General features: G+C 49.9%; 1 protein-coding gene across 1 annotated transcript in view; it reads right to left on the reverse strand.

Annotated features, from left to right (window-relative positions):
* LOC141748810 (rho GTPase-activating protein 20-like) overlaps positions 1-11,013 on the reverse strand; it is a 39,365-nt gene extending 28,352 nt beyond the window's left edge. The window contains exon 1 of the mRNA XM_074601422.1: positions 10,904-11,013. The gene's annotated coding sequence lies outside the window, so the exon portion shown is untranslated. The remainder of the gene's footprint in view (positions 1-10,903) is intronic.
* Between the last annotated feature and the right edge of the window lie 760 nt (positions 11,014-11,773).

Below are 11,773 nucleotides of genomic sequence, written 5' to 3' on the forward strand. Positions count from 1 at the left end.
GGTCCCTTCCCACCTGAACCATTCTATGACTCTATGACCATGATTAGCTGCCAGAGGACTGACACAGCCTGTTTCCAAGACAGTGGTGGCCTTAGCAAAATGACTTTCTGCTTTTCCCTCTACACAACTACTGTGCTTAACCACGACATTTTCCAGCTGGTGGTCTCTAAAACACGTTACAGTCATCATTCAAACAAGCCCTTCCTTACTCTTATCCCATACATCTCTACCCCAGCTTCAAAGTGACTGCTCAGAAAATGGAGAAACTGAGGCTCAGAATGAAGATCTAAGTAACATGCCCACAGCGATGCAGAAAAGTAGTGGCAGAGCTAGGCTTGGAAGTTAGGTCTTCATTCTGAGAGAGTCTAAGCTAGGTGCCCTTCTCCTTGGGGAAGAGAAGGCTCCGGGGAGACCTTATAGCCCCTTCCAGTACCTGAAGGGGGCCTACAAGAAAGCTGGGGAGGGGCTGTTTGCAAGGGCATGTAGCGACAGGACGAGGGGCAATGGCTTTAAACTAGAGCAGGGCAGGTTTAGATCAGACATTAGGAAGAAGTTCTTTACACTGAGGGTGGTGAGACACTGGCCCAGGTTGCCCAGAGAGGGGGTGGAGGCCCCATCCCTGGAGACATTCAAGGCCAGGCTGGATGAGGCTCTGAGCAACCTGATCTAGCTGAAGATGTCCCTGCTCCCTGCAGGGGGGTTGCACTAGAGGGCCTTTAAAGGTCCCTTCCAACCCAACTCATTCTATGATTCCTCAAATCATAAGGTATATTCCCCCCCCCGAGTCATTATTGTGACATTTTCATTGTGAAAACAAGACACAATTCTTGCCCCGGGAGCTTATCCAAAAGCATGGAACAACAACATCTGTGAACAGACAGAATCAGAGCAGATCCAATCTCATGGAATAGCATCAGGAATTTCAGATACCTAAACATTTGCTATTACGTACCTGCCCAAAGAAACAGGTCCCTTTGCCATCACTGGGGCTACAAGAAGCTTTTCCACAACACAGATTACTCAACCCACAAATACGGAGCCGTATTAACTGCTCATGCAGCCCAATTAACACCACACTAACTGCCCTACGCCTCCTGAGACTCCGACAGTCCATTCCATTCTCTGGCCAATGTAACCCTCTTCCAATCCATCCAGCCTCATTTTTCCACATTCCTTCATGTCAGGTAAGGACATGTGTGTCTGTCCATTTATATTTTAATACTTCGCACCACTTTGAGAAAATTCAGTGCCCAGAAGGGAGGAAAAAATGTGCAGCTGTTTTATGAGCTCTTTGGGGTGAATTTTGCCAGCACAGGCATATGGTAAAGCATTAACATTTCCTTGCAAACGCTAGGGAGAATCTATAACTCTTCTGCCACCACTTTAGCCCTTCTAATTCCTTAAGAGCCATAATTAGCCTAGTTAATCAGAGGAGGAAGTGTAAAATAGCGTTGGGTGGCCACAGCCCAGTATTTTATTTGTGGATGCGAGTCCCTTCAGAGATACAGGGCAGGGTTTAAATGTGAACTCAGAGCTAAGAAACTCGGGTGTAAATATTTATCTGAGCCATTTTACACAAGTTCATCTTCCCGTGTTTTTTCACTAATTGCTTCCCTCTCCCTCACTGCTAAAACGCGGCTCCAACCAAACTCAAACATTTCTTAAAATATGCGGAGCCTGATGGCAGTAAATCAGTTTGCAAGGACACACTTTGAAACATTTCCTTTTCCTTCCAAGAAATGGAGCCCTGCTGGTTTATTTTAAAACGTCCCATATAAGGGGGACTGGGAGAAACAATTCTCGGCTGCCAAAGGGCCGAGCGGGTTTTCCACTCGGAGGTGGCTGGGGATTAGTTTGACTCACATTAATCTGTTCCATCACACTTTTTTTCCCTGCTCCCATGGATTACTTGTGCCTGCAGGGCCTGCCTTCCTCAGGAATCTGGGACATCACCGACAGCGGATGGCAATGAGAGAGGATGTCCTGCAAAACATGGAGGGGACTGCTGTCTCATGGAGCACCAGAGGTCTTCCCGACTGAAGCGGGTCTTTCTAAACGGCTGATGGAATGGTTCATGTTCTTAAATGACACTGGGCTGGACCCCAGATCAGGACACTTGGAATTTGTCAAGGCTTGGGTTTGTGTTTCTGGCTCCTGAACGCAGCATTGCCCACATGTCACTGTCCTCCACCAGGGACATCCATGCCTGGGGACGAGCACAAGGGTTTGGTCCCATGATACAGCACCGCCCAGGGCCCAAACCCTCAAACAGCAGGACAGGTACCTAAAAAGGGGCCCAAAAGCTTTAAGCAGGAAGACAAGGCCACAGGCCCCGTTCATCAGCTGTGCCTCTGCAAACATTTGGGTGCCCACCTGGAGCTCCGTGCTTCCTCACTGCGGCATCCTGTACTGCACAGAGAGGTGAAAACTGATGAACAAAAGAATAAAAAAAATCCTGCTATTTCCAAGCCTCAGCCCACTGATACGGTGTTGGTGGACAGAATCTGTGAAAGTTATGGGCAACTGCTGCTGAAAACATCCATGGATGGTCTTTTCTCTGCAAATCTGAAGGTTCAGCAGGAAGAGGAGTGTCTGTGAAGAATTCTGGGACAACAACAACAAAAAAAAACCACTGCAAGAAAAATGCTTACTGCCGGTGAGGATGATTATTAGCCATCACCTTCAACAGGACCAGGCTCTGAACATCTGAAGGGTGCACTCAGACAAAGTCTTTTTTGCATTGGTATGACTTTGAAAAACTTTGGGTAAAACAAATGCAAGTCTCTTCTCTGTAGCCAGCACAGCACAGCAAATAGCTAATCGATGGAAACTGAAAAGATCAATAAATACTGATGTCCTTTTAGAAATACTTCTGTACTTCATGCTTCTGGCCTGGCGAGAAACGAACAGCTAGAGGAAACACTTACCCTTCTAGCACAAGCACAGGAGGCCAAAAGCGGTGAGAAAAGAAAAACCTTGTTTCGTAAAAGTTCTTCACCTTTTCTTGGAGGTCCCAACGTTTTGGTTCCAATTCTGATTGCAATTCTGATGTCCAGGGCTGAGTAAATTTGAAATACTCGCTGACAATGGATTAGACGAAACGGCTGTTGGGATTTTCCTGCAATGCTTATTCCCGTGGTGAAAACCCACTGCAACAGATTCTCCCTATATGTTTTGATAGAACTTTACAGCTGGACTCTTTCCTTATCCTTTTCTTCCTTTGAACCAATGCTGAAAGCTACCCCAGGAACCTCTCACAAGGAATTCTGGCCACAGTACTCTAGCTCTAAAGAAAATCTCTACACAGCTCTGCGCACATATATGGTCTCTAGCATGAAGCTGCGTCATGCTCTGATTCTGAGTGTAGCATCAAACAGTTATAGGGTGACTATTGATAAGACTCATGTGGGAAATCAGTGGGGGCCCACTTTTATAAAGCCCTTTAAACCATTTAATTCAAGCTGGTACTTGGGGGTGGAAGTTTCTGTTGTAAAGTTGGATGTATATATAACACTGGAAGAGAACTTGCTAGGTTCCACAGTGTAAGAATTCATCACTGAGGCCAAAGTAAATTAAGAATCATGCTTGCTCTTTAAAAATGCAAATAAATAGTTCACTGAATTGAGCTTTGGCAAAGTGAAAAAACTTGCAAAGCAGCCAAACCTGAGGAACAGAAAAATGTAACACATTCCTTCATGTCTTTAAAATAACCCCTTTCTCTTCCCCTCTCTTGGTTCAAAACTCCTCCTCCTGCCATATTAAAAATTAAAAACTCATAGACAGCTGGGTTTGCCCAGCTACAGGATTACTTCAGCCTTTCCAAAGCAGGGCCTCTGAGCTTGAGTAACCTGGTCCAGCCCCTGCTAGGGCCCGGATTAACTACCAGTGCGTGAAATGCACAGTACCTATGCTCCACGTGTGATATAGGAAGATCTAAACTGCACAAGGAAGAGAAAGTGTAAACTACAATTTATGAGGCTTCAGGTCCATGGAGCAGACAGTGCATCTCCACTTGAATGCTGTGGTACGAATCCTCACCTCTCCCTGGACACGCATCCAGTGCAAGCTGCCACGTTGCTAGTGGTCCATCACCAGCACACCCCTGACAGAGACCAACCAGGCACTCACAGAATCACAGAATGGCAGGGGTTGAAAGGGACCTCTGGAGACCATCTAGTCCAACCCCTGGCCAGAGCAGGGTCACCCAGAGCAGGTGGCACAGGAACGCCTCCAGGCGGGTTTGGAATGTCTCCAGAGACAGAGACCCCACCACCTCTCTGGGCAGCCTGTGCCAGGGCTCTGCCACCCTCAGGGGAAAGAAGTTCCTGCTCAAGTTTAGGTGGAACTTCCTATGCTCAAGTTTGTGCCTGTTACCTCTTGTCCTGTCCCCGGGCACCACTGAAAAGAGCCTGGCCCCATCCTCCTGACACCCACCCTTTAAGTATTTATAAGCATTGATAAGGTCCCCCCTCAGCCGTCTTTTTTCCAGACTGAAAAGTCCCAAGTCCCTCAGCCTTTCTTCATAAGAGAGATGTTCCAGTCCCCTCATCATCTCCATAGCCCCACTCACCACCCTTATACCTGCCTTGGCTTCCTCCGAGGGATAGAAGCAAGCTTGTTTCCACGCCATCTTCCCCCAGCCCTAATGCGAACACGTGCATGAATTGTGCTCCCCAAGAGAGATGCCACGTTCCCACCTTACGAATGACGCTGTTGCAGGCAGGGGGTCAGTGGGTGTCCCCATCCTCTCCACCAGGTAACTGCCAACAGCCTTTGGCGCCCATGAGTTTAAGTACCCAGTGCATGTTGCAAGTCTGGTGTTTCTCATCTGTTCACCATGATTAAATCATTTTATTTGCAGCTTGGCCATGGAAAAGACCTTGAAAAGAAGCAGCCCTGCGCATCTGGATTTCATTAGAGCTGAAGATTAATCCCTTCATGCCTTATAAGCATCCTGTTGGCATTATACAGAGTTGGGGTTGTTAAATGGCATTCTCAGAGCTGCCTGGCTGAAAAATGGGTTAATCAGCAGCACCTCTGCCAGCACACACACCATGAAAGGCATTTTCCTCTTTCTGTTGCTTACTCATCTGCCCATCAGCATCAGGACGGGTAACAAACTTATTAGTAACATTCACTGTCAAACTCCTCCTCAAAACTCACAATAGGTTGGTGCTAAATTGTAGGATTTAATCCCACAGAATTTTGCACTCGACAGAAATGAAAAATAGGCGTCCCAGCCTCAAATGAGGATCCAAACATCATGAATTTCAGTGGGGCTGGAAGTCTAAAGTTACACGAGGTGGGCAAATAAAAGTAGACTTTGGCTTAAACAATTGTACTTTTTTTGCCAGTTTTTGGAGTTGCAGGAAGACATTACGGGTTGGACAGTGATAGAGGCCAAGAGAGAGACATGGCTGAGCAACTGGGCAAAGGGGAAGAACGGAAAGGCGGGCGGGAGCGGCATTATGTGAGCTGAGCCCAGGCTAAAAAGGAGGTGTGAAGGAGGGGCCTGAAAACACGGCCTGAAGAGCTGCCGGTGGACTGAGAAAGGGAAGGAGAGAAGCTAATCAAGGAGGATGAAAAGCTCAGAGATCAAATAACCTGGAGGCCAGGGGATAGTTTGCCAAGTGAGGCTAACAAATATGCACATTCTTATAGCAAAAAAGCTCTTGCTATGAACCAATGCAACTCGAGTCACGTGGCCTTAGAGAACAGGTCCCAGTTGTTTGATGGCACAAGAGGCGGAAAAAGATAAGCAGTGGAATCAAACTATTCACATTAAGTTCCTTACATGAGGCTGTTATAATTACTCTATAGGAGCAACTGCTGCAAGCTACTGCAGAAACTCATAGATGAGCCAAGGAGAAGAAATGATTACGGCAGAAAATGTCTTGTTCCTCTGAAGTCAATGATAAAATGCCAGAGCTTTGCAGAGGCTGGGATTTATAGAACCATAGAATGTGTTGGGTTGGAAGGGACCTTTAAAGGCCATCTAGGCCAACCCCCCTGCAGTCAGCAGGGACATCCTGAACTAGATCAGGTTGCTCAGAGCCTCATCCAGCCTGGCCTTGAATGTCTCCAGGGATGGGGCCTCCACCACCTCTCCGGGCAACCTGTTCCACTGTTAGGAGTGGGTACAGCATCTCCAATGAATCAGACAAAGGCTAGACAGCATAATGATTCTTCATATCCCATGCAAGGGCACAGGCTGGGCTCAGGGAGGCGTTTTTGCCCTGTAGGACAGAGGGGCAGAAAGGAGGCACTGCGCCACAGAGGTCCCACCTTCTCCTGGAAGCACCCAGCCCCCCAACGGCAGCGGGGACAGCAGGCGGCTGCGGGGCTTTTCGGAGATGTCCCTCTCTCTGCCTCTATTTCTGGCACAGCCTGAAGGGATAGGCAGTGGAAAACTCCGAGAAGCATTCTATTTAAAGACACTTATTCTGATTCATATATTATTCCCCGCCTTCATTTCTCCCGGTATTTCTTTTTGACTTTTGCCTTAACCTCTACAGGAACTAGTGTGGAAACTGCATCAGCTGAAAGCAGGCCAAATATAGGACACATTATGGGGTACAGACAATCCCAGATCTGTCCCTTATACCTCATTTCCCATTACTTGGGTTTAACACAGGTTGATGTGTAAACTAGTACCTCCAGTCATGAGCTTTTTGGTGGGTCTTTGATAAATACTTCATAATTTGATAGAATCTTTCCAATTTCGAGGTGTTCAGAGCAGAAAGCAATTGTCCAGCAAGATTCACAGAAGAGCTACATAGATGGAATTTATATTTTCCATTAGTTACTTGGTCCCTATTGGTTATATTAATTTTCAGGTAGAAAATTGTCCTGAGGCTGAATACCAGCCTCTTCGTTTGCTCTCCCTACCCAAGCACATGTGTGCACACACATCTGCACACGCACGCACGCGTAAAGCTCGTTCCCTGCTGAATTTCCCAATAAACGCAGCAGACAACTTCAAAACCAAACCAAACCAAGCCTTGCCTTTCAATTCTGACAAATAAGTTTTAAATGACAAAAACATCCTGTTTTGCTTCAGTTTCTCTCTCACATGCCACAAGCTGGACCCCACCCGCCCTGTTTTCAGAGGGGCTAACTATGGGTGCCAGGTTTTGGAAACTTCCATGTCCTTATCTGTCCTGCCATTTGCTCTCAGGGGAACACGAGGAGGGCAGCGCCATGGGGACAAGAAAAGAGGGGCTGATCCCCTGCGCGCACGTCCCCGCACCAGTCCTTTTTCCCACAGCTCCGAGATCCCTCAGGAGGAAGTGTGGAGAAGTGGAAGATGAACAGAAGGGGGGTTTATTGTTTTTTGGTTGGGGTTTTTTTGTTTTTTTTTTTTTTTTTTTAAAATCACAGTGACTGCCACAGTCTCAACCTCTGGCTGAAACGGAGAAGGTGCTGTTAAGCAGACTTGCTATTCGTTCTACTAGGCACAAATACTCACGTCGATGAGACTTTCACAGACCAGACAAAGAGAATACCCTGAGGAGATGCCAGGTCCCTAAGCAGAAGCACACGGAGAGGTGGGGAGCTGGCAAGGCAGATCTCCTGCCTTAGCTGAGAGACCAGCCATGCAGCTCAGATGGGGACCATACTTTAGTACCACCTCTGGGTGACCTCTGCACGTCAGCTTCCAGCCAGAGGACAGGGCTTGCCTCCCGAGCAGCGCTGCCAAAGGGGCGATGTGCTGCTGGTGCTCCGGGGGCTGCTGGGGGGGTTCGTTTGAGGTGGGTGCAGTCCGACACAGGTGTGACCGTACACAGCTGTAAGCGGGACACAGGACAAACAGCAGGAGTGGCTGAGCGCTGCTGTAGGCTTTTTCGGAAATAACATGTATTTGGATCTGCTGGGGGGCTACTCACTGTGACAGTGGCCCTGGCAAGGGCGGAGGAGTGAGTAATACGTGGATGAAGGTGAACAGAGCAAATGCAGGAGTCTGGGGGTGTTAGTGAGGGTGCTGGCATGACAGAAGGTGAAACAGCAGAGGGTGGTGAGCCTGTGGCAGGCAGGAAGGTAGAGTACGGTGTGGTGGTGTAATGCTGTCCACGAGGGACCAGGAAAGGATCCACAAGATGGATCTCTGCATCAGAGCCACAAATCAGAGTCTTCCATATGACAAGCAGGAAAGGATCAGAGATCCCCCACGGCTAGTCATGAAGAACAAACATCCACTACATCTTCAAGGTTAATTAAGAGAAACCATATCAATGGTACATTCCTCAACATCTCCCGTACCTATGAAGTAAAACCAGTCTGACGACACAGATGCTCGAGTCGCATCCCCTGGTTACAATCTAAAAGAGTTCTAGCCCCTGGAGCTATCTCCTCTGCAAAGACAAGGCCACACAATTCCCATTTCTGGGGCCAGCCTAGCTGAATTATAACAAACAAAGGTGAAGCACCAAGAAGCATAAATGGTCCCTTCCGCGAATGCCAAGCTCACCTAGACCAGAGCCACATTAAGCGATCTACATGTGGGTTCAGCCAAAACTTAAAGTGCAGCAGCACTTAAAGACAAGTCACAAGAACGGAACCGTGTCCAGTGCTGTTGATGGAAAGACCTTCCCTGAGCACCACCGAGAATCTCCAGGGGAGGCAGAGACTATCATTATGTCTCCATGACTAGAGACACCTATCCAAAATTAGGTTACGCACCCATCCAAAGTGGGGTATTGTGTTTGACAGGGATTCCCTAAAGCAGCTGACTCTCAGAAAATGTAAATCTTTTTAAACCAGTAGACTTCAATATTTCTTTTCCTCTTGAAAGGAATCTATGTTAATTTTTAAAACATCACTAGAGGGCGTTAAACAAATAGGCTTCCCAATCAAGCTAACTGCCTGTACGGGCAGTGAGGTCTTCGAGAAAACTGTGTAGTTCCAAAGCTTGGGGGGAAGCTTTAAAAGGTCTATGCATATCAAAACGGCCTCCTGACAACTTACTTTCTGGGTCACAAACTAAATGCTTTACTTCTCTTTAGGTGTGCCCTGGAGAGCACCAGCCCAGGGACCCAGGAAACACACCCAGGAACTTCCCTGCAGCTGGGCACGAGCTGTGCCAGGTCTCAGCAAATCATTGGGCAGCCGTCCCATGACCAGGAACGCTGCCATTTATACATATCCCATCAAGTACCAGTGGCCTAATTAGCTTAAAGTCATGCTGGACAAACTGACAACCAGGTCCTTGAAGAAATCACTGGCAAGGCTGAGGTTCAGTGCCTGGCAGTGCCCTCTGCATCCCAGGGAACACAATCCATGGAGGAGCTCCATGCTCCTGCAGGAGCAGGTCTCCATGGCCCTACTGCTCCGGTTGTGCAAGCTTGCAACCAGCTGTGATGCTGAGGCAAAGAACATGATGTTAAAGGCCCTCATTTTCCGTCTCTGCAGGTGATGTAGAGTTGACACATCACAGCAACGCTTTGTCTGGGTTACACAAAGGCATCAGAAGACAGAGGTCTGTTTAGGAAAAAGCTTAAGGAATGTTCTAAATGTAGAAGAAGATGGGAAGGTAAAGGGAAAAACAGACACTTCTGTCTTTGGTAGGGCCCACAGGTAAAAACTGCAAGTGTCTCTAAAGAACTGGCAGCAAAAGCTGCAGTAAAACATCACTCTGGATCACAAGGATCTCTCTGGTTGTGGGCACTCTCCAGCCCCTGGCAAGCACTGTAAGTATTACAACTAGTTGCAGATTTATTTAATTTTTTTTTTTTTTAACAGAACTTGCTATTTATTCCAGTGGAAACTCCCTGCAAAGAAAATAGTTCCACTCAGCTACTGTTTGTTTTGGATGATTTGTTTGAGAATTTCAAGCTGGCATTTTGAATAACGTTTACAGTTTTCCCTCTTATTTTCCATTATTTCAGGCTAACCCCAGACTAATATGATATTCTATTGTTTGTTCTGTTGCATTTAAAAAAATCACCCAGGGCAGCTGCCATTCAGGGCAGACCGACCATCTCTTCCCCTCCGCTGGAGCGAGTGCCACATGCATCGCTCGCTCCGGAGGAGACTGTGGTTTCTCCTGGCAAATATAAAAATACGAGACAGTAGCAGAAGGACTTCTTCACCTGTCATTGTGTTCTGACACGAACGCAAAGTAAGGCGCACTTGACAGATCTCCTGGAATAAAACTGGGATGCAAAAGCGCTGCGATTCTGCCACCACTCTGGAAAAGCGACTCTGGGAATACGCCTCAAGCAAAGAAGCTCTCAGAACCCCGTGCTGCAGAGATTTTTCAGCTTATTTCCCTTCTGACCCAGCCCAAAGTCAAGCGGGTCCCCAGCTCCACACACACCTGCAGACGCCCACCACCAACTCTCCCACCTCCCTTGGGCAGCCCGGGCTGAGGAAACCGTAGACACCTTCGCTTCCCCCCCGCGCCTGGCAGCCGCTTCTCCCCAGCGCTTGTCCAGCGCCTCCGGATCCGCCTCCGCGGACCCTCCGGCTTCCCCGGCTCCACCGACACGGCCACCGACACGCAGCCACCTCGGGGGGGCGGGGGGCTGGAGGGAGGGCACAGGAGACCCCCGCGACACGCAGGTAGCTCTGGGGAAGGCTACAAAGAAACACCCCCTCCCCGAAATGCACCCTCCTGGGGGTCCCGCAGCAGACACCCGCTCCCCGAAACGCACCCCCCGGGGCGGCAGCAGGAGACATCCCCTCCCCGAAATGCAACCCCCGGGGAGGGGCCGACAGCAGACACCCCTCCTCCCCGAAACGCACCCCCCGGGGGGTCCGGCAGCAGACACCCCCTCCCCGAAATGCAACCCCCGGGGGTGCCGGCAACAGACACCCCCTCCCCGAAATGCAACCCCCGGGGGTGCCGGCAACAGACACCCCCTCCCCGCAGCGCGACGCCGGGAGGAAGGTCCGCGGTACTCGCCTGGCTCCGCGCGGAGCTCGGGGGGCGGCCCCGCTGTCATGCCCGCGGCCGAGGCACGGCGGGGCTCATGCTCGGCGGCGGCCGGTGAGTGGGCTCGGCGCGGAGCCGGCGGGCCGGCGCGGCCGGGCGGGGCGGGGCGGGGCAGCCACGCCCAGCGTGGGCGGTGCCAGGCATTGGCTGGGCGCGGCGCGGGGCGGGGCGGCAGCGCCCCCTGGCGGCAATGGGGAGGGAGGGGGCGCCCCGGGCCGAGCCGCGGGTCCGCGGAGCCGGTGTAGCGGGAGGGCGGGAGCGGGGCCGGTGGCGGCGCGGAAAATGGCTTGTGCCGGGGGAAAAGGGCAGGACCCGCTGGTTGAAAATCAGGGGGTTTTGTGCAGGGTTCGAGCAGGGGTTGGTGCAGGCTGGGAAACCACAAAGCAAAGCGAACCCGGCGTGGAAGGGGGCTCGGTAGATTTGTTCACCCCCCCCCAGTGGTGCACCACTTTCCATGGTGGGCATTGCTCAAGAGCAGAGTCGTGGACTGAGGATGGGGAAAGAGCTACCCAGAAAATCAGGCAAAACCATAGCTTTTCTGGGCAAACTCAGTGGAAGAGACAAGAACTGACAGTATCCGAGACAGTCCTGCTCTTGTTGTGGAAACCATTTTTTCCTGCAAGTCAGGGCACCTGAGCAAGACAGCATGAAAATAACTTTACAAGGTATCATACGCTGTTCCTGTGCCTCTTCTTTCCTTCACCCTCAGCTCCCCGTCTCCTGCCCCAGCTATCAGCAATGTATGTGCCCACCCAGTTTTCCAGCTTCTCCTAAAAGCAATCAGCTTCCCACTTTTCCTGCGCTTATCTGTGTCATTCCTTACATCCGTTTCCATAGAGA

The sequence above is a fragment of the Larus michahellis genome, chromosome 9 (assembly GCF_964199755.1).
Source record: "Larus michahellis chromosome 9, bLarMic1.1, whole genome shotgun sequence".
In the NCBI taxonomy this organism is placed as follows: Eukaryota; Metazoa; Chordata; class Aves; order Charadriiformes; family Laridae; genus Larus; species Larus michahellis.